The sequence below is a fragment of the Equus quagga genome, unplaced genomic scaffold (genome assembly GCF_021613505.1).
Source record: "Equus quagga isolate Etosha38 unplaced genomic scaffold, UCLA_HA_Equagga_1.0 554_RagTag, whole genome shotgun sequence".
Lineage (NCBI taxonomy): Eukaryota > Metazoa > Chordata > Mammalia > Perissodactyla > Equidae > Equus > Equus quagga.
The window spans coordinates 41,930-65,929 of record NW_025800242.1 but is presented as its reverse complement, the minus strand read 5'-3'; the positions used below and the strand labels follow the sequence as shown (position 1 = coordinate 65,929).

The following is a 24,000-nucleotide window of genomic DNA, read 5'->3' as shown; positions in this document are numbered from 1 at the left end:
TGGCAACAGATTTTAGCGCAGGTGCTAATCTTTAAAAAAAAAAAAGGTATCCAATGCCATCTCTGTCCTAAAAAATCTTCATATAGATGAGGGTTTTACTGGTGATACTTTTCTATCTGTTATAGAACGATAACATTTTAGTTACTGTTGCTCCATGATACATCTTGTAAGGCAAGTACTCCACTTTGTTCTTATTTTCCGTTAAGTCAAATATTCTTTCTCCACCACTCTTTCATATAAATTTCAAAGTCAGCTTCTTAAATACAATAAAGTCCCAGTATGTGCCTTAAATCTATACAACTATTTGAGGAAAACTGTCATCTCTCTAATATTGTGTATATTTATCAAAAGTTTGAATATCATCTTCATTTTTTGTGTTCGTTAGTGTCCTTCAGTAAAATGTCATAGGTTTTTGCATAATGTGCTTTGAAATATTTTATTAGAACTTTTTGCAGGTATTTATCTGATGATCTTGTTAAAGGTATCTCTTACAAATCACACATTCTAAATAATCTCTAACAAATCGTCTATAGATTGTTTGGAATTCTCTACGTAGATGCTAATTGCATATATTAGTTATGACGTGTTTATTTCTTTTCAGTGACTCAAATCTACACTATGTTGTTTGAAATAGTGTCTTTTAGTATCTTCTATATTGTTCTTGATTTTAAAGAGAATGTTTTGAGTATTTGACCACTGCGTATTTCATTTACTGTAGATGATGTCTGAAATACTATTTTTTGAGTTAAGGTGGGTTTCTCCATTCTTACTTCACTATCTTATCATGGAAGGACGTTGCAGTTTATTTAAATGCTTTTTCTCCATCTATTGAAAATGATGATATGTTTTAGTCTTACTCTGTAAATGTGTTAAATCATATTCAAGTTCTAATACACAGATATTTATTCATTAATTACTAAATATTAATTGAAAGCACACTATTATGAAGCCTTATTGTCAGTGCTGATGATAAGAGTGTGCGCAGATAAAAATCCTCATGAGAGGATCTTTCAAATTCCATGGCATCTGGGCTACCCTTCATCTCCCTTTGTCAGTAGGCTTTTGTATAATCAGTCTGACACTCCTTGTCTTATTTCCACTTACTATTCCCTCCATCATTCATTCTATATCAACTGTGCTGGCCTCCTGATATTCTGTATTTTCATTGTGGTGATTGTCTGTCTCAGGACTATTTTTCTTCCTATTTATATTTTTATTTTCAGATTCCATTTGGATGGGAAGGATTGTTCCTTTCTCTCTTTTCACCTATAGGTTCACTTTTTCTCATTTAGCAGGTTCACATGTGCCCTCAACAATCACCAATCAGTTCTCTAGTCCTAAATTTAGTTTCCTGACTCCTTCTGCTTGAGTATATTGTGAATATCACAGATCCAGTCACCATGCCAGCAGGTAACTTGGCTCAGTTCTTCCCTGGGGCTTTTCTGAAACTTTCATCTGTTCAAGTTCACATTCAAAGGCTCAGGCAGTGTCCACAACTCTCCTGTTCAACCACATTTGTCAAATATTGAAATTCTGTTCTTGTCTTTGACTTCAAGCACATAATCTCTTCCAGAATATTTAACTTCCAGTGTGCTCATTAACAGGAGAGATTAATTTCTTCCTTACAGAAGTAATCCGTAGAACCCTTGACTTTAGTCCACTCACTGGTTATGTTTGAGTTACTTGTGAGGAACATGGAAAGCCTTCTCTTGTTTTATGAGACCAGCTATGTCTTTTTGTATGTTTTCTATTTTAACGTGTTGAATTGAATGGGTGACATTCAAATGCCATCTTTTCTTATGTCTGTTTCTAATACTATATCAAGAAGTTTATTGACTAAAAAACAAAGTTAATGTAGGAAAAGTTAATATGTGGTAGAATAAATTGATAAATGCATTAACATATTAAATTCATTAATGACGTAAAGTTTGTGGTTAAATATTAACCTGGAGCACCATCTTCACCTATAAAATTATGGTTGAAATCTCACTCATTCTACTGAGAGTATGGGTGAGCCAACATACTATTGCTTTGGCAGTGCTGTTCTAATTTATCGTAACTCTATTAAAAAATCAAGTGCCATAATTTCAATCCACAATCCCCAATTACTAAGGGAAAATGTACACTTAACGTATTGTGATGAAATTGGAAAAGGTGTTTATAAAATTACCAAGTCTGTCCATATCGATCACAGTCAGAATAGTTTACAGATCATAGATTATAATCTGTTGTATAAATAAACATTTTATGTTTATAATTTTTGTGTCGTAGTTTTTAAAATTTTTTATGTAATAGTTTATGATTTAATAAGCAGTAATTTTTAATTTTTAAGAAGTAATAGTTTTTAATTTTTATGTAATAGTTTATTTAATTTATGTAATAGCTTATGAAGATTAAGGTTCAGGAACAGTGACTACTAGAAAGAATCGTCACTGAGTGTTTGCATTTTACAATAGCTTAGCTCTATTTATAAATGCATTTTTATACCAATATATAACGTATACTTTCACACTCAAAGTTAGAATCCATTTTCCTGCTGTCATTAATTAGGTAGGGATCCCATTGATTGCACCAAAAAATGAAGACTGATATCCAGTTAGAGAAGGTGGTGTGTGTGTGTGCAAGGTATGTGAAATGAAGCGAGCAGAAACAGGTGGAGAGAGCTGAATGGCATATACCTGGCCTTGCAGTAACATGGAATCAGCCATCTTGAATTCTTCCCTTCTACAGTCTTGGTCTTAAGGGATTTATACTGTCCTGGGATCTGAATAACAATGAAAGTGTTTGTCTAATGAGGAACTTCGCATGTTGAACCACCAGGGAGGCACAGACTGCAAAGAGCCTCTCCGTGACCACCTCACTCAACAGCCCCATTCAGTCAGGAAGCAAAGCCTGAGCCACTTCCCTGAGATGATCCTTCTTGCCTACAAGCCTGGGGCTTCATTCGGTCCCTCAGCCTTTCTCAGAGACAGATTCTCTGTCTCTATCATTCAATATCCAGGGAAGATGCCAAGTATCATCCCACAATGAAGCCAGCCAGGTAACCTAAAATCTCTTAGACAATGTTTTGGGCATGAGAGCAGGTGTCGCGGCAGTTTCATCCCTGCACAGCTGTGAAAAGAATCCATTCCTAAGACGTTCAATACTAAATCCTCCATGGGATTCCTGCCTGTATGTCATCATCTTAACATGTTCATTTGTACCTTTGCAACAATACTCATTCAGCTCTCATTCTGCTTGTCTTCTCCTCTCTATATGTAATAGGAAGAACCATTTAGCATTTGAGCTTAAATTCTCCCCTTCACAAACATGACTGTTATAAAATTCTCTGACATTAACTGAATTTTTTTGGTGGTGGAGGGGAGAGATGTTAGTCACTTCACCTTATCTTCCCATTACCTTCCCATCCATCTTTGTACAGAACGCCTTTTGTGTTCTTTTTGTTGCCTGGGTGTGAGGATTCTGGAGAAGGAAGTGTAGACCCAAACAGACAGAGCAGACTACTTCCTTTGTCTACTTGTTCATCGTTATAAAACTATTGATTATTTTAAATTATAAGGACAGCATAGATGTAATAATAATTTAAAAATACCACCATCTACCTCTTTCCAGAATTAGCAAATATTGGCATTCTGCTATAGCAGCTTCAGGCTTTTTTCTTTTGTAAAGTAACAAAATAGTATATGTATGGAAGGCTCCCTTTTTATATTCACCTTCATTCACTTCATGCACCAATGTGATGGCTTCAAACCACAGGCATGGTTTCATATTTTGTATATATCCATAAATACATATATATAGAGAGAGTGTGTGTGTATGTGTGAATGTGTGTGTGTATATATATATAAAACATTATAATATCTCTCAGCTAGGAAATATAGAAGTAAATCATGATGCGACAATAGAGTGAAGCACTCTATGGTACTTAAAACGAATAAAGGAAATTGAATACATTAACAAAAATATAAGTGTGAAAACCAATTGTAAAATGACATGCACAGTTTTATTATGCTTCTATATGCCTTTTTAAAAAGAAGGAACAATGCAATGTTTTTAGAAGAATAATATAAATATAAAAAACATGCAGGTGGATAATGTGGATCAAGTTAGTGTAGAGCTTCCCTCAGGTAAGGAAAGATTCAAAATTGTACAAATACCTGATGTGAGAGCTTCAAATATATCTATTATTTATGGCAATGAAAATACCTAAAGAATGATGGCGAAGAGCATGAACTTGATAATGTTAATGGATGGGTGACCGGTCATTTATTATTATTCTCTACACTTCTTTGTGCTTCAGTAATCCATAATAAATATAAACACCAACATAGCTTTAAAGGCATTTAAGCACTTCTCATGCTGTAGACTTTATATCAAACAATTTTTCTCTTTTAAGTTTTCATTGTATTGATTCCTAGATCTAATTTATTTTATTATGTAACTCATTTTAACTGCTTTATGTCTATGTCAAATGAATATTGATATCATTGATACTGCCTTCCTTCCCCCTCTACATGATCAAGATTACCAGAGGAAAATTCAGCACATAAGCCTATCCCTGAAATTTGTGATTATTGTACAAGGGGAGCTCTCTTTCTTTCTTCTTTCCTCAACTTGCCCCACCAAGACCAGTTACATGACAGGTGCTATTGTTCGTGGAAAAAAAATCACAATGGAAAATATCAATATGAGGTTCCTATATGCTGAGCAACATGATCACTGTTTTAATTCTATTCAATTCTGACCATTGCAACAAGCCCACCAAGTTTTCTGGCAGTTTGCAATATACAAACAAGAATACTGGGATTTCCATACACTTAAAGAGTTTCCCCATTCACAAAGCAAGTGCTCGAGGCTGGATTAAATTCAGTGTCTGAAGCTGAGTATTAACTAAATGATTGATCCTCTGATAGCCACTTCTATATTCCTCAAAAGAGAGAGGACCATGACTGCACAGGAACGTGACTGTTAGGATACCCAGTGTTAGAGTTATCTCACAAGTGTTTGTCTTCTAAGAAACATCAAATTGTTAATTTTATGTGTCTTTTTTATGATCCAATGCATTTCATCCTTGCTCCCATTCAGCTTGGATTTTTATTTGTTCCCCTGTATTTGATCATTTGTCACTTACTACCTTAGGGGAAGACATCCCTAAAGATGAGACAGACTTTGTAACTGTATTATTATATTTCTGATTGTTTGAAGATGTGGAATGATTCTAAAGGAATGAAGCCATATCTTATTACTTTCATTCTTAAGACTTGCCCAATGTGTTAGACAATAATTGCTCAGTGATGTTGGGGTTAATTATGTGAGTAGAGGGAAGAGGAGGAGAGAGAGAAGAAGGATGTAAGGAGAAATAAGCAGAGAAAAGATTTGAATATTCACTTGGGTTCACAATATAGATGAACATTTTTCTAGAGCAGCAGTTCTCAAACATTGGTGTATGTCAGGATCATCTGGAGAGCTTGTTGAAACAGGCTGTTGGTCATTACTTCTGGAGCTTTTATCCTCAGTGAATCTGGAGTGGGGTCCAAGAATTGGCATTTCTAAGATGTTCCCAGGGACTGCTGCTGCTGCTGGTCCAGAGACCACATATTTTATTTTCTTGTCACACAGCGTTTTTCATCAGATTCAAAACCAACAAGGAACCCAGAAACCAAACAGATGTTTCAGAATTCCTTCTCCTGGGGTTGACAGATGATCCAGAACTGCAGCCTCTCATCTTCTGCCTGTTCCTGTCCATATACCTGATCACGATCCTGGGAAATCTGCTCATCTTTCTGGCTGTTAGTTCTGACTCCCACCTCCACACCCCTATGTGCTTCTTTCTCTCCAATCTGACCTTTACTGATATCTGTTTAAGCACAATCACAATCCCAAAAATGCTTGTGAATATCCAGCACAGAATCAGCACATCACCTATACAGCTGCCTCCTCCACGTCTGTTTTGTTCTGGTTTTTGCTTGTTTTGAAAATTGTCTGCTTGCAATAATGGCCTACGACCGCTATGTGGCCATTTGTCACCCACTGATGTACACAGTCATCATGAACCCCTGCTACTGTGGACTGCTGATTCTATTCTCCTTGTTCATTAGCATCAGGGATGCCTTGCTCCACAGTCTTATGGCTTTGCAGCTGTCCTTCTGCACTGACTTGGAAATCCCACACTTCTCCTGTGAACTTGCTCATGTCATCATGCTCACCTGTTCTGATTCCTTCATCAGTATCTTTCTGGCTAATTTTATGGGTAGTATACTGAGTGGAATGTCTCTCTCTGGGATCATTTTTTCTTATATTCAAATCATCTCTTCTCTTTTGCAAATGCCAACAGTTTGCAGAAAATATAAAGCCTTTTCCACCTGTGGATCTCATCTCTTAGTTGTCATCTTTTTCTACGGTACAGGATTAGGGGTGTACATTAGTTCTGCAGTTACTGCCTCTTCCAGGAAGACTGCAGTGGCTTCAGTGTTGTACACTTTCGTTCCTCAAATGGTGAATCACTTTATCCATAGCCTGAGGAACAGGGACATGAAGGGAGCTTTGGGAAAAATAATCAGTAAGGTAACTTTTCTTTAATAATTTTGTCATCATATTTGGATCAGGTTTCTGGAATGAGTCAAGGTGAAAGGTGTTCTGTGTCTGAGAATACGTAGCTTTTATCAGCAAGGTCTACATCATGACTAAACAGCATGATGGCTAAGTACATTTAAACCTGGGCTTGAATTCTGATTTTGCTCTTTATCAAACTCTGGGATGTTTGACAAGTGATTGCAACTGTCTAAACTCAGTTTTTTGGGTCATGTTTCACAGAAGGAGAACCTGAGCCCTGGGATCATGTTATAGTGATTTTGGAGGATGGCATTATCAGAACCACGTTGGAGAAGGGATTTCGGCAAGCAAAGGATTTAAGCAAGGCCATGGTTATTGGGAGAGACAGTTTCCACATTATCTAATGGTTAGGACCATGTGAATTTTACCCTAGCCTTAAGATTCTTGTGAGGCAAGAGAGCTGACTTTTGTGAACCCAACACACTAATTACTAAGAGTTGTCTTTATTTAAGTGTACCTCTCTGGAGAAATATCAGAATTCACCATACATAGTTTCATCATCTATAACATTGACATAATTGAATTGCCTTAGTGGTTTGAGATGATTTTGATGTGTTTGCTTGAGGCTAAAAAAGTTATGGATATTAACAACCAAATAAAATCCTGCCTCGTATATTCTCAAACAGGAAACAGTTACTTTTCATTCTAGGAACTTCAGAGGTAAGGATTGCATGAGTATAAGAGAGTAGGGATGCATTCTATGCTCCTTGAGGATAGCTTCACCCTTATTATGAGAATGACAGTCTTCCACATATTATGGGCCATTTTCTTTTCCTCTCCTGTGAAATATCTATGTGTGGTATTTCTATCGAGCCACCTGTTTCTTGTTATTAGTTTGTAACAGTTGTTTACTTAATTGAGATAACAATCTTTTGTTAGTTATATGCAATGAAAATTTCTTCAATATTTTTATAGCTTCTTTTGCAAATTATTTATAATGTTTTTTGGATGAACATACATGCTTAATTTTATTCTAGTTGAATTTGTCAGTATTTTCTTTAGTGGTTCATTCTCAATAGGCGTTGTTTCTGTATCCCATACTTACTTCAAAATAAAGGATTTGTATTTTTGGCTTTTACATTTGAGGCATGATCTCACCTGGAGTTTAATTTTTACTTTGCTGTGAGATAGGAAGTCAAATTCATTTTATGTCCCTGTACCTTTTTATTTGTTTATCCAATCATTGTAATCCGACTTCTGCAAAAAATAAACTGTCCATTATGTGTTGCTTTTTGTTTGGGCTCTTCCTTCTAATCAACAAGTTTATTGTATGTATCCTTGTCATAATAATTGTGTCATAACAATCAGCTAAGAGAAAACTTGTTGTTATAACTAACAAGCCCGAAATCTTATGGTTATGTCCTCAAATCACATTGAATCAGAGGTTGAATCAAAGTCACATTGAATCACTGCTACTTTGATAATCTGTAATTGATTGCAACAGTATTGATAACCATGAACCATAATTGTATTCCTTGGTCGATAATGTGGAAAAAAAGTACATTTAAGCTATTAATAGTGAATTAGGAAAAGTCGATAGTGAAATTCTATAAAGAGAACAAATTTCTGTTACATTTGAGTATGCAGAATATACTACAAACTGCTAAATATAATATGCACAAGCAGAACCAACATTCAGTGAGCCATACAAAGAATTTGCCCTTGGTGTTTGCATTTTTAGGGTATGTTCCCTATATTAGCACATGTACTTATAAGATAGTGTATCTACCCATGTAAGGAAACTACATTTTTCAGTTTAAATGTGGTATTAGTCTTCCTGATCTCGTTGTTAGGACATCGTTGTATTTAAATATACCTTTTAGAAAGACTAGAATCTAATAACAGAAGGAAGATGTATTTGGGTGTGTAGGTGACTTGAAAGGAATTTCAGCCAAGAAAGATGTAGAGAAAGATGGCATGCATTTGATCTCTCAGGGTGAATCAACCAAAGTAAAGAACTTCTTCTCTGAACTTTGCTCCTCAAGAATTTCTGCTGCCCTGTGATCACATGAGAATAAAAAGGTGTGATTAATGAAAGGCTTTAGATATTGAACACCGAAGGAACATAGAGACTGCAAATAGTTTGTCTGTGGCCACCATACTCAACAGCCATGGACATGTCATTATGCAAGCCACATGACCCTAGTACCAGGGACAATAATTGCTGTCTGGGAGCCCAAGGCTTCCCTGTCTTCCTGTGCTCCCTTAGTTCAAAGCTTCCATTGTTCTGTTTCACATTCAGGGAAGAATGGAATGCCATTCCTTGCTATTGGCACCTGGGTAATCCGAAGTCTCCTAATTTATGTTTTGCAAACAGAGACAGGTCTTTGTTTACCAGTACATCTAGGGGCAGTTATAAGGAGAGTCCATCACGAAGATGAGCAGAACTAAGCAGTCGCTGAGGGTCCTGCCTAATAGTTCATCATCCTCTCCTGAACTTGTCTGTTTGTACCTTTGCAGCAGTACTCAGGCATCTCTCATTCTAATAATCTCCTAGATTTATCCTAAAGTCCAGAAAACTTTCCATGCTGAAGAACAATCTACTTTTGCTCAATTTTGAAAACAAAATGCTTTACAATTCTCTAACATTTTCTTTAATTTCTTTGGCAAGAGGGAGAGGTTTGTGACCAGCTTCTCCTTTCTTTTCCATTCCTGGCTAAGGATTCCACTTTCTAGAAGAGATATCTTGCTTTGCCCCTGTTTCTTGGTTATGACTATTTTGAGAGAGAGGAGATGAAGAATAAAGAAGATCCCATAACTACACTCCAGTCTATCTGTTTCTCTTTAGTAATCTATAGAATATTTTCAAAGCCAAAAAAATAGAAAAATAGATAAGGTGCCTATGTATCTATGCATCTAGATTTAGTAAATGTTAATATTTGCTGTCAGAGTTCTTTTCTTAAAGTAAGAAAATAACATGAATAAATATAGCCTTGATCCAAGATGTCAAGATGGTGGTGTAGGCAGACTCTGAACTCACCTTCTCCCAAGAAAACAACCAAGTTACAACTCTTTTTGGAACAATTTCCCTGAGAGAGAGCTTAAAACTGGATAAAAAGAACCCCCACAGCAAGGGGTAGTCCTGACGGAGGAACAAGAGGCAGAAATTCCTGTCTGGAGAGAAAAAAAAAGCCACCTTCACAAGCTTCATGGTCAGCCAGACAGGAACCATCCTAAGGTACACAGCCTTCTCTAGGGGAGCAGGGGACCTGAGCATGGGAGTGTTGTTGCTATAAGCATACTTTGAGCTCAGCAAATGAGTTGAGTCTCATAATATCTCGCTTTGCTGGCTGTTAACTACAACGGAGAATGTCTTTAGAAAAGCTATCAGACATACGCAGAAAAAAGCCAGCTCTTAAAGGGACCATGCACAAATTCACCCATTTTGGAAAGCAACTTAAAATCACCAGAAAGAAAGATTCACAGTCCTTTCTTAAAAAGAGACTAACTTCATAGGCTCTGGGTGAATCCTGGTGAGAAATGAGAACTCTCTAGGGACTGAGAGATGGGCAGCAGCCATTATTGTGACCTAGTACAGGCATGCTGACACAGACGCTGGCGGACACCATTGGAGTTGTTAACTTGGCCTGTTAGCCCACAGCCTTCCATGGAAACTAGAGTGCTAATTTGATCCAGCTCAGCCAGAGCAGGCAGGCAACCTGTCCTAGGGATTGGCCCCACCCAAGGGCAAGCCCTTGGGCAAATTTTTGGCCTGCATAGGCTGGGTGCCTGGATCTTCTGCAGGTAGGTGAGTGGGTTTGCCTCTGTGTGGCAGTTCATGCATGATGAGTGGGTGGAGAGTGTGGGGCTTTGGTGGAGTTTGTGGGGCCTCTGCAATGGGGCGTCTGGGTCTGCTCCAGGCAGTCAGTAAGTGTGCACAGGCCAGGACTGTGTTGATGGTGGGTGTGGACCTGTGGGTTGAGAGGCTTATCAGTAGCAGAAGACCTGTGCTTCCCAAACAGCCACATAGGAAATCAGCCCCACATTCAAAAGCATGAAACAATTGGGTGGTCCCATGCCTGGGGCCAGCCCTACTTAGCTGCAATCCTGAGAGAGCTGACAACAGCCTCACAGCCTGGAGGTCTATAGCAATCTTAAGCCCCTGAGCCTAGCAACCAGGCACACTGGGGGCCTACTCACTTAACAGAAAAACTGCAACAGAAATGTTCTATTAGACCTTGCATCAAACTTTGCAAAGCTATAAGCCAACAAATTGGATAATCCAGAAGAAATGGATAAATTCCTAGAAGCATTCAACCTTCAAAAACTGAATCAAGAAGAAATAGGTAACTTGAGTAGACCAATTGCCAGTAAGGAGATCAAAACAGTAATCAAAAGCCACCCAAGTAGTAAAAGTCCAAGACCAGATGGCTTCCCTGGTGAATTCTACCAGGCATTCAAAGAAGACTTAATACCTATCCTTCTCAAATTCTTCCAAAAAGTTGAAGAGGAAAGGAGTCTTCCTAACTCATTCTACAAAGTCAACATTACCCTGATACCAAAAGCAGACAAGGACATTAAAAAAAAAAAGAATATTACAGGCCAGTGACACTAATGAATGTTGATGCTAAAATCCTCAACAATCCTAGCAAATCAAAGGCAACAATACAATACAAATATAATACACCATGATCAAGTGGGATTTATTCCAAGGATGCAGGGATGAGTCAATATCTACAAATCAATCAAGGTGATACATCGTACTAACAAAACAAAGAACAAAAATCACTTGATCATCTCAAAAGATGCAGAGAAAGCATTTGACAAGACACAACACCCATTTATGGTAAAATCTCTGAATAAAATGGGTATAGAAGGAAAGTACCTCAACATAAGAAAGGCCATGTAGCACAAATGCACAGCTAATATTCTCAAGGAGAAAAACTGAAAGTTATCCTTCTAAGAACAGGAATGAGACAAGAATGCCCACTGTCACCACTCATTTAATACACTATTGGAAGCCTTAGCCAGAGCAATGAGGCAAGAAAAATAAATAAAAGGGATGCAAATTGGAAAGGAAGAAGTAAAACTATGACTCTTTGCAGATGACATGATTTTATATATAGAAAACCCTAAATAATCCACTAAAAAGCTTTTAGAAATGGGGCTGGTGCAGTAGCACAGTGGTTAAATTTGGATGTTCTACTTAGGCAGCCCAGGGTTCACTGGTTAAGATCTCAGGTGCAGACCTATGCACCACTTGTCAAGCCATGCTGTGGAAGGCGTCCCACATATAAAGTAGAAGAAGATGGGCATAGATGTTAGCTCAGGGATAGTCTTCCTCAGCAAAAAGAGGAGGATTAGCAGCAGATATTAGCTCAGTGCAAATCTTCCTCAAAATAAAAAAACTTTTAGAAATAATAAGTGAGTACTGTCAAGTTGCAAGACACAAAATCAACATACAAAAATCAATTGTGTTTCTACACGAGAACAATGAAGTAGCAGAAAGAGAAATTAAGAATGCAATCCCATTTACAATTGCAACAAAAAGAGTCAAATATCTAGGAATAAATCTAACCAAATAAGTGAAAGATCTGTACACTGAAAACTATAAAACATTGTTGAAAGAAATTGAAGAAGACACAAAGAAAAGGAAAGATATTCTGCACGCTTGGAAGAATTGGAAGAATTAACATAGCGTAAATGTCCGTACTCCCTAAAGTGATCTACAGAGTCAGTGAAATCTCTATCAAAGTTCCAACAACATTTTTCACAGAAATAGAACAAGGAATCCTAAAATTTATATGGAACAACAAAAGACCTCAAATAACCAAAGGAATTCTGAGAACAAAGAACAAAGCTCGAGGTATCACACTCCCTGATTTCAATATGTACTATAAACCTATAGTAACAAAAACGCCATGATACTGGCACAAAAACAGGCACACAGATCAGTGGAACAGAATCAAGAGTCCAGAAATAAACCCACATATCTATGGACAGCTAATTTTCAAGGGAGCCAAGAATATACATTGGAGAAATGAAAGACTCTTCGATAAATGATGCTGGGAAAACTGGACAGCCACATGCAAAAGAATGAAAGTAGCCCATTATCTTCCACAATACACAAAAATTAACTCAAAATGGATTAAAGATAAGTGCGCGTTCAGAGGCTGACCTTCCCACGCCACCAGGGCCTCACCTCCCCATGTGTAGAGATCCAGAAGCTGCCGAGCAAAGAGTAACAGGCACGTAAATAAGTACCCTGAGTCTGGCTTGGCAGTCACCATGGAAGAGGTGGTCAATAAATGGAAATGAATGCCACAACTCAACAACAGTGAATCCAGGGCTATCTATTTTCATCGGAGACTAGCACGGAGCTATGTAGCCAATGCTTCAATTGTTTTGGAGGTACATTCCTCAAACAGAACTGTTGAGTCAACAGAGGCACACCCAGGGCTGGGAGACACTGCAAACTGCCCTCCAAAATGGCATGCACTTGCCCTTTATCAACAGGGCACAGGACAACTCACTGCACACCCTCAACATTGGCATCAGTGATTTTTTTACTGCCCTTACCATACATTTCATACTTCCTTAATAAAGAATCTGACTCTATTTTCAAGGACACAAAAGTGACCTAACCACCTAGTTTTCTGTTTTAACCAGATTTTAATTAGGTGGCAAGACATTTCTCTGTTAGAATAAATAAATCCTAAGTGGTTAAAAAAATGGATTAAAGATTTGAATGTAAGACTTGGAACCATGAAACTTCTAAAAGAAAACGTAGGAAGTACACTCTTCAACATTGTCTTAGCAGCATATTTTCAAGTACTATGTGTGACAGGGCAAGGGAAACAATAGCAAAAATAAACAAATGAACTACATCAAACTAAAAATCTTATGCACAGCAAAGGAAAGCATCAACAAGATGAAAAGACAGCCTAACAAGTAGGAGAAGATATTTGCAAGCCGTATATCTGATAAAGGATTAATATCCAAAATATATAAAGAACTCATTTATCTCAACAACAGAAAAACTAACAACTCAATTAAAGAAATGTGAAAAAGATCTTCCAAAGAAGATATACAGATGGCCAACAGGCACATGAAAAGATATTCAACATCATTAACTATCAGGGAAATGCAAATCAAAACTACAATGAGATATCACCACATTCCCATCAGAATGACTATAATTAACAAGACAGGAAACAATAAGTGTTGGAGAGGAAAATGAGACAAGGGAACACTCATAGACTGCTGGTAGGAGTGCAAATTGGTGCAGCCACTATGGAAAACAGTATGGAAATTGACTATGGCCATTAATATATGTGCACTATATAATGTATATGCCTATGGTGATGAGACTCCCTTTCCCCCCAATTACTTGAAGATTAAAGCATCTTTCTCATGAGGTGATAAGTAGCACATTCCTCTCTCCAAAAAACAATTTAAGATGCAGTACTTGCATGGAGATTTGGGAAAAAAATGCTGAAGAAAGAAAGCAACAATTTGTTAGTGTGTCTTCAGCAGAATCCTAAAATGAGAAAAATTCCATCTGCCAACACACAAGTCCAAGCTACTTGACAGGAGAGTTGTTTTAGTAGTAGGAGAAGAAAGAACATTGTCAAATCAGCCTTAAGAAAAGAAAAGGAAAATGAGCAAAGTATATCAGGATACTTCAAATGATTCTGTAGTTCTGGAGTTTAAAAAAATTAATCTCTTATGGGGCTGCCCGGTGGTACAGCAGTTAAGCGCACACATTCCACTTCAGCAGCCCGGGGTCGCGGGTTCGGATCCCGAGTGTGGACATGGCACCGCTTGGCACCGCTTGGCTATGGTAGGCGTCCCATATATAAAGTGGAGGAAGGTGGGCACGGATGTCAGCTCAGAGCCAGTGTTCCTCAGAAAAAAGAGGCAGATTGGCGGCCGATGTTAGCTCAGGGCTAATCTTCCTCAAAAAGAAAAAAATTAATCTCAATCTCTAATGGTTTGTCAGGGACCTGAAAACCTAGTAAGTATGAAGTAGTTGTTATTTAAGATGATAATGACAACTGATGAGAAAATGAGAACTTACTTTTACAATTTTCTTGCCCCTACCACACAAAGGCAGTGTGAAATAAACACATGTACACTCTCTTCTGTTTAGCTACCAGTCACATTTTTATTGAAAGTTTATAGAAAAAGACATTAGAGTATTTTAAATTTTAAATTAACTGAAATCGTAATTAGTTCCCATGAATAAGTTATTACTTCTAGATTTATTTTTCCTTTTCTTTACTTCCTCCCTAGCTAGCCCAATGGGACACATCCTATCCTTTATTTCTGAGTTTCCATGGCATATTATAGAAATAATTAATCCCTCGATATTCAGTTGCTTGATCCTACTCCTTCTATGTTTTGACAAATCTGTCTCAATTGTATAATTAACAGATAAGGTCAGAAAAATAAATATTGAAAATCAATCATGACTTCAGATCCTCTTGCTTTTTTCTCTTGGTACCCTGTGAAAGCCTGAGTGCCTTGAGCACTAGCTCTTACAAGAATCCCTAGCTTATGAGCCAGGATACTCTCCTACTTCTTTTGTTAAGATAAGATATCTGAGAATATAGTCATTGATTACCCGAAACAGGCAAGTTAATTGGCTATGTTCAGGGTGTATCATTACATTTGCCTGTTATTCTTATGAACCAATGGTTTAGAAAAAAATCTACAAGAGTGTGAAGAACTAATTAATATCCTAATATTTAGAGCTGAATAGCCCTGGGCCAACTTTGCTTCACCGATAAGAATTTCTGGGCCCTGATCATGGAATCATCACAGCATCATAAATCATTTGGGGTAAGATATCTGACTCAGACACATCTGAGTTGAATCCAGGCTCCAGCAATTGCTTTGTGAACAAATAAATTGTAATGACTGTGCAAGAAGCATTCTACTATACTCATGTGTATAATAGGAATCATCACAAAGCCTTATGAGAATGTTACAAGGATGAGAAATGAATAAACAAAGTTAAAATAAATAATCTAAGGGCACCCACACAAATAATGAAAATCCAAGAGAGAAAAGTAGTTTGACTAACAAGATATCTATAGTATGAGAAATTTAATTAAGGTTTTCAACTACATATGTAATATGAATTTTCATTTTTGATGATGAAATATTTAAATTATCAGATATTGTACTAAAAACAATAATGTCTGAGAATCTGCCACTCAGCTTCAACAAATTCAAATATATTGTTATCTTGCATTAAGTTTTTATAAACAAAATAATACATGTATATTTTAAGGTCCTCCGTCCTCTCAACTTTATTTTCCACATTCTTGAGCATTTTTCACTCCCCAGAGGGAACCACTACACTGAATTTGATATATATTATTTCCCTGTTTTTCAATCCATTTCGTGTGAAACGGATGCAGTTCAGGACACGCTACTCCAAAATATAGACACTTAGCATATTGAATATTTTATGCTGAAGGAATTTGAGAAAACAGCAGAGACAAGAAGACTGCTCTGACTTTCTCCAGTTCTTTACCCCTAAAATGGATCACAAAACCTTAATGCAATCCCTCCTTATACCCAGAGGAAAGGAGCGTCATTATCTCTGGAGATAAATGGACATTGAGAAGAATTCTAACAAACAAAACTTGCTGTTTCCTCCAGTTTATACTACATGTGCTTCACACCGTCTTATCTATCATATTTATACACAACTGCCTACTCTTCATCAAACCTAGCATAAAAATACTCTGTTCTAGCGGTTTCTTCAGCTTTTCAGTTCCTCATGAAGGATCCCATGTCACATAAAACTTATGTTAAATAAATGTGCATGCTTTTCTCCTGTTAATCTGTGTTAGTCAGTTTAATTTTCAGACCCAGCCAGGGACCCTATGAGGGTCAAGGAAAACTTTTTCCTCATCTACAATGCTATCCATAAACAATGTTATTGTTCTGTGTTTTAATTCTTTATATAATGTAAATGTCATTTTGAAACTGATGTTCAAAACAATACATTTTGTGATTTACCACTCCTGGATCATTTCACTCTGGTTCATTAAATTTAACTATGTTACATATTGCACTGTCTTATGGCATAACAATTTTATTTTCTCAATTTGATGAGTGTTTTGATTGTGGCATATATATGTATCCACATACATATGTATTTTCATACAATATATAGCTATATACACACATACACATAAATACACATATGTGTAAAAGTAGTATAAAATACCCCTGGAATCTCACCAAATTCAAGACTGCATCTCTAGGAATCAAAGGAGAGGAATGGAGTTGAATACCAACTGTAAATAATCTTTATGTATGTTATTTTTACTTTAAGAAGACAACTCTAATGGCAAATGTTGACATTTGTAAATTCTCAAATCAGTCCTTTTATTCTGTAGTATCTGCTTTTTAAAGTAGTTCAGACATCAATAGAGCCACCAGTAGATGGCATACGTAGCCTGTAGACTTGACTTGGTTATTCACATTGTTCCACAGCCTCCTCATTGCCAGGTAACAGGCGAAGAATAGAGATCTCACCTAGCTAATCATATAAAAAAAAAAAAAGGAATGGGAAAATAAGCACAAACTGATCAACCTAACTACAGTAGAATAAGATCTCTATTTGCAAAACCAGGGAACTTCAGATGACCTGAGTGCCAACACTAAGGAGTGACATTCAATTCTCTGGATACTAAGAAATGAAAATCAAGCTTTATCCTCAGGGAGCTCAGAAAAACAGAATGAATCACCAGTTTTCTCTGGAAAAGTATCTTTTCCTGGTATGTGACTCAGTTTTGCTGCTTACTGACAAACTTATCACTGGATAGTTTATTTATTGCAGAAGCAGAATTACAGTGACTGATTGAACTAGTTATTAAAAGATGCAGGACCATGAAAATGAATTTGATTCCTGCCTTACATCAAAGGCAAAACTAACTTCCAGGTGGATTCATGCTTCAAATATAAAAACCAAAATGACAAATTCTTCAGATCCAAATAATAAATGGTTTTGTAAAGAAGACCTATTGAACACAAGGCATTATGGAAAGTATTGACAAATTCAACTACATCAAAACTAAGCACTTGTGTTGATTTATTAAACATTATAAAGGATGTGCAAAAGCAAGCCACATACATAAAGTTGAATTAGCAATGAATATCACTGACAAGGATTAATACTCTGGTTATATAAAGAACTCTTAGGAATTAATAAGAAAAAAATGGCTCAATAGAAAAACCATAAACAGATATATTTAACAGAGAGTAAAAGTAAATGGCCCATTAACATGTGAAAAGGCACTCAATCTCATTAAACTTAAGGGAAATGTCAGACAACAAAATGATTTTTACACCCACTAGATTGTCAGTGTAAATGAAAATCTTTTGGTGAGGATATGTATCATCAGGAAAAGTCTTTGGAAATATAGAAAGAATAGGTACTTGCATATACCCAATAGTTTTATCCCAAATATAAAATATTCTTCTTCCCAACAGAGAAGATTTATATCAATATTTAAACAGATTTATTTATTCATAAATGCAGAAAAATGCTAATCAAAATATGTTTGAGTTTTATAAAGATACCTATTTTTTAATGTCATGATGCATAATATAATAATAGCACTGAAAATGAATTACTGTTAAACAAACAACCTTTTTCAACCTCAAAATCACAAAGATGTAAAAAACAATCAACACACAAAAAGCATACATTAAGATTCAATTTAGTTAAAAAAGAAGACAATTTATGAATTGGATACAGATACATATGGGGTGATCAAACAATAATATAGAATCCTATTGCCCAGTTTGTGGATAAAATACTGGCAATTTCATACAATTCCACTTCATAGAAAAACATCAAATAAAGTTATAAATTCAGCATAGCATTTGCCATTGGGGAGAGAGAGGGTGCTATGACTGAAACATACTTCAAGTGGGTTCTCTGATGAGAGTATTGCTTTATTTCTTCACCCAGGTGATAGGTATATGTGTTTCATTATGTTAGTGAACTCTAAGAAATATAGATCCATTTTACACACTACTTTTTATATGTTTTAACAAGAAAACCTTGGGAAATGGCTTCATATTCCATATTCTAAATACATTCTCCCATGGGCTTCTAATATTAAAGTTATGCATTTCAAACTTCAAAATGAAGCAGAATCTCATAAAATTATTATTAAAAGTGTGAATCCTTTGATTTCTCTGCAGAGTTTCAAAGTTTGTCCTTCTTTTGTGAGGTCCAGGAACCTTCCTGCTGTACAAAAGCCTCAGCTTAATCATATTTGCAAATGTTCTGTGGAAGTCATTGCAGGAATCTCTGTACTACAAGACATGGTGACCAAGAAGGGAGCACTCCTCAAATTGTGATGTTCAACATAATGCATCTCTCTCTCTCTCTCATATGATAGCCACAATGGAAAGGTCTCTGGGCAATTTCATTTTTGTTTTCATTTTTACTGAGCAAGATTTGCCCTGAGATAACATCGGTGCCACTATTTCTCTAATTTTTGTATGTGGTCACCACCACAACATGGCTGCCAATGAGTGGTGTAGGTCCATGCCTGGGACTGAACCCAGGCTGCTAAAGCAGAACATGCCAAACTTAAATACTAGTCCATGGTGCTGGCCCCATTCTGGTCACTTTCTTGATGCTCTGGGGAGATTTCCATCATTTCACCCACAAACCCACTGAAATGATTCTGACTAGTAGTCCTGCTTTTTTCTGCTTTGGGGAAAAGTCTTCTCCTTAATCCTGCAAGCTTTCATTTTCTCCTGTGCTGTTTCACACTCAACATTTCCTTCTAAAAGTAACATCCATCTCCATAGAAAAACTGATCTCTTCATAGACACCTTAAAATGTTTTTCAGGAGAGCCCAAAGACTTTAGCCAATATCTAAATATTCAATGATTCAATTAATTTTTATGATGATATTTCTCTGCACTCCAGTAGAGAAAAAAGTAACACAGCAAGATGAAGTGACCAAGAGGAAAGTAAAAACTCAGATACTTTCTTATAAACAAATCAATAAGAAGAAATCATAGCAAAGTGTGAGGAAAACATTACCAGCCTTTACTCTTCCTAGATAATAATTATTTATGTGATTATGTTAATCAACCAGAAAAAGCAGCTGACAAATATTACCAAAATGGTAAATAAATCTCATTGTTGAAGACAATGTAGAAAAAATATGTGAGAGAAGAAACGTTAAAAGATTAATAAATATCAGAAAGATAGAACACATATGGTATGAATACTAGTTAAATTAGCATTTTTTATCTGACAAATATTATTGTGAATGTCTGTAGTGGTTATGGGGTTGACTTCTTAACAGGAATTAAATCCTGTTAAAATTAAAATCGGTTTTATGGTTAAAAATTAACCATAAAAATTCTAGAAGAACGTAAAGGTAGTTCACTCTTTGATATTGGTCTTAAAAGGATCCCTTTCCAAATACCATGTCTACTCAGAAAAAGGAAACAAAGGACAAAATAAACGAGTGGGACTCCATCACACTAAAGAGCTTTTGCGAGGCAAAGGAAACCATCAACAAAATGAAAAGACAACCCACCAACTGGGAGAAAACATTTACAAATCATGTTATCTGACAATGGGTTAATCTCCAAAACATATAAAGAACTCATACAACTGAACAACAACAACCAAAAAAAAAAAAAAACAATCAAAAAATGGGTAGAGGATGTGAACAGACATTTCTCCAAAGAAGATATACAGATGGCCCATAGGCACATGAGAAGATGTTCAACACCACTAATCATCAGGGAAATGCAAGTTAAAACTACACTAAGATCTCTTACACCCATTAAAATGGCTATAATCACTAAGACAAAAAATAACAAATGTTGGAGAGGTTGTGGAGAAAAGGAAACCGTCATACACTGCTCTTGGGAATGCAAACTTGTGCAGCCACTATGGAAAACAGTATGGAGATTTCTCAAAAAACTAAAAATAGAACTACCATATGACCAAGCTATCCCACTACTGGGTATTTATCCAAAGTACTTGAAGTGAACAATTCAAAGAGACTCATGCACCCCTATGTTCATTGCAGCATTATTCACAATAGGCAATAAGCGGAAGCAACCCAAGTGCCCATCAACTGATGATTGGGTAAAGAAGATGTGGTGTACAATGAAACACTACTCAGCCATAAAAAAGACAAAAGTGCCCCATTTGCAACAACATTGATGTACCTACAGGGTATTATGTTAAGCAAAATAAGCCAGACAGAGAAAGACAAATACCAGATGATTTCACTCATATGTGAAAGATAAAGAAACACACAAAAAGAACAGTTTAGTGGTTGACGGGGGCAAGGTGGTTGGTGGGTGGGCACAAAGGGTGAAAGAGAGTATTCATATGGCGACTGGTAAATAATAATGTACAACTGAAATTTCACAATGTTGTAAACTATAATCACCTCAATAAAAACAAAAAAATGAATCTAGATTCCTGCCTCACATCAAAGGCAAAACTAAGTCACAAGAAGGGTATTGTTTCAAATGTAAAAGCCAAATCAGCAAGCCCTTATGACTGATGTAGCTGTGGGTTTCATAAACTAGACCTATTTAGTGCATGCCATTTTGGAAAGCAATGGGAAATTCAGCTACATTAAAATTAACCACTGGGTTCATCCAAAAAAAGGAAAAAACTATAAAAGATATCTAAAAACAAGATACATCTAAAAAGAAATGTTCAGTGCTTATCACTAAGAATAATAGTCTGATAACATAAAGAAGTCATATTTATCAATTAGAAAAGATAAACAGGTCAACAGATGTACCAAAAACAGATATTTAAGAGTATAAAATAAATATTTGAAAACGCTATCAACCATATATAGTAAGAAACATACAAATTAATGAAATCATTTTTACACCCATTAGGTTATCAGGATACTTGAAATGTGTTGGTGATGATATGAATCACCAGGGCTTTCTAATGTGTTGACTAGGAAAAGTTAGAAAAACTTAGGAAAACCTCTTATATCCAACATTAAAATCCATATTGTAATACACTCTCTCATTTCCACCAGGAGACATAGAAGAGAATATTCAAACGAGTTTATTTATAATACCATGAAATTGGTTACAAAAGTACAAAATATCTGTAAGTATCAGAAAGGACATCTATTTTAAAAAGATACCATAAATAATGTAAAAAGTCCAGAGTATTGGAAATGAATTATTTCCTGCTACTACAAACATGACCTTGAAACTGCAATAATGAGGAAAACAATCACGATGCAAAATGTAAACACAAAGAATTAACAAGTTGGAAACAGGCAGATTTACAAATCAGACAAGAATACACATGGGGATTATCGATAAGCCAACGATTTTTAGACCTGTTACCTGTTTCATAGGGAAATATGATCAAATATTGGAAATTTCATAAAATTAAACCTAAAAGAAAAACGATAAGTGCAGAATTTAGGACAGTGTATGCCACTTGAGATGAGAGTGTTGTGAGTGGCAGATGCTTCAGGTGGGTTCTATAATGATAGCATTGATCTATTTTTAACCCCTGGATAGATTAAAAAAATGTTTTCGTTGTGTTACTATTCTTTCAGGACTACAAGTAAATTTTACAGTACTTAGTATGTGTACTGTTAAAAAGTAAATTGAAGAAAAGTCCTCCCACATTCTTAATTCTAAACACAATCTCCCATATTCTTTTAATATCACATTCATGCACTTAAGACTTCAGGGGTCATCAGAACCTCACAGGGTGCTTCATAAGGAGGCTCATTCCTCATGTCTCCATAGAGATTCAAAGTCAGTAGTACTTCAGTGAGGTTTGGAAACCCGTCATATGTGCAAAGGCCCCAGGTGATTCAACTCTCCGGGTGTTCTGTGAACATTGATGCAGAAGGCTCTGGACTAGGAGGTAGCATGATTCCCAGGCAAAGCTGTATCCCAGATGTGGTGCTAAAAATAAAACAACCTCCTCAACCTGAAATCGTGACTAGAATACAAGGATCTCCAGTAACTTCTTTTTCTCCTTTGAGACTTTCACTGCTTTCACTCCTGTAGAGAGAATTCTTTGAAGTGATGTGATTACTAGAAATGTGATCCACCTGATTTTGCTAAGTTTCCTTTCTGCTTTCTTGTTTTGCACTCAACAACTCCTTCTCACAGTAACATAGTTCTCCATAGAATAACTTCTCTCAGAAAGACACACTAAAAGGTTTGCATGAGAATCTTGAGTGCAGATAATGTTCTAAGACATCAGTGATATAATTAATTTTATTCAAGTATGATTTTCATGAGGACTCCACCAGAGATGAATAAGAAACACAACAAGATCAGATAGTTAAGAAGAAAAGTGAGGGGCTTGCCAGGTGGCGCTGTGCTTAAGTTTGCATGTTCCACTTTAGTGGCTCCAGGTTAGCTGGTTTGGATCCCGGGTATGGACCTACGCATCGCTTGTCAAGCCATGCTGTAGCAGGCATCCCACATATAAAGTGGAGGAAGATGGGCACAGGTTCTCTCAGGGCCAATCTTCTTCAGCAAAAAGAGGAGGATTGGCAGGATGTTAGCCCAGGGCTAATCTTCCTCAAAGAAAAAAGTTCAAATTCATATATATTCTTATAAATCAGCCAATGAGAAGGTTTCAAAGATAATTACATGCCAGATTACCAACCTTTGCTCTGCCTACCTAAACATTGTTTCCTTTATTTTTACTCAGACCAGTAAAAGAAACTGAGAAATATAACCTAAAAGGAAAATCTACTTGCTGAATTATGTAGTAAAAATTCATGAGAACAGGCGGAATACAAACGTATGAACATAAGCAAGTATGGAACACAATGATACTAGTTAATTTTGTTGAGAACTTGCTATGTGTCAGGCAGTGTCCTAAGTGTTTGCAGTGCTTGTGGAGGTGGGCTTGCAAGCAAGAAAAACACTCCATGTACTCAATCTAAGACTCTCAAAGTAATCATTTTCTCCACATCAGAAATGAGGTTTAGACGAGGCATATGATCCTATTCACAGCGAAGGGATTTAAAGGTATATATTCTGGATAACTCCATGCAATGTAAGGTATCAATAGACCTAAGGAAGAGAAGTTAAATTTCTCTCTCTGGTCACCATGTCTAGCTATGATGTCTGCATTTGTTGCACCCATCTTGGTCCATGGGGGTAACTGGGAACCACATGGCTGAATAAATGAATTTTCCTCTACATTCCCTATGTGTGAAGTTCTTGTAAGGAGAGACAATTCTCTTTACTGTTTTGGCGTATTAGAATCAGGGTTACTTTCTCTAAGAAGAAACAATATCTTCCTTACTAATCAAGATCAAATACCTGACAATCATCTCTAACCACTAATAATCACATCATAGCAGATTTGATAGATGATAAAACTCAATGTAGTGGATACTGATGTTGCCCTGCACA

At 36.4% G+C, this 24,000-nt stretch overlaps 1 pseudogene; it reads left to right on the top strand.

Annotated features, from left to right (window-relative positions):
* The first annotated feature begins 4,081 nt into the window (after positions 1-4,081).
* LOC124233961 (olfactory receptor 7G2-like) lies at positions 4,082-6,956 on the top strand (annotated as a pseudogene).
* Positions 6,957-24,000: the final 17,044 nt, after the last annotated feature.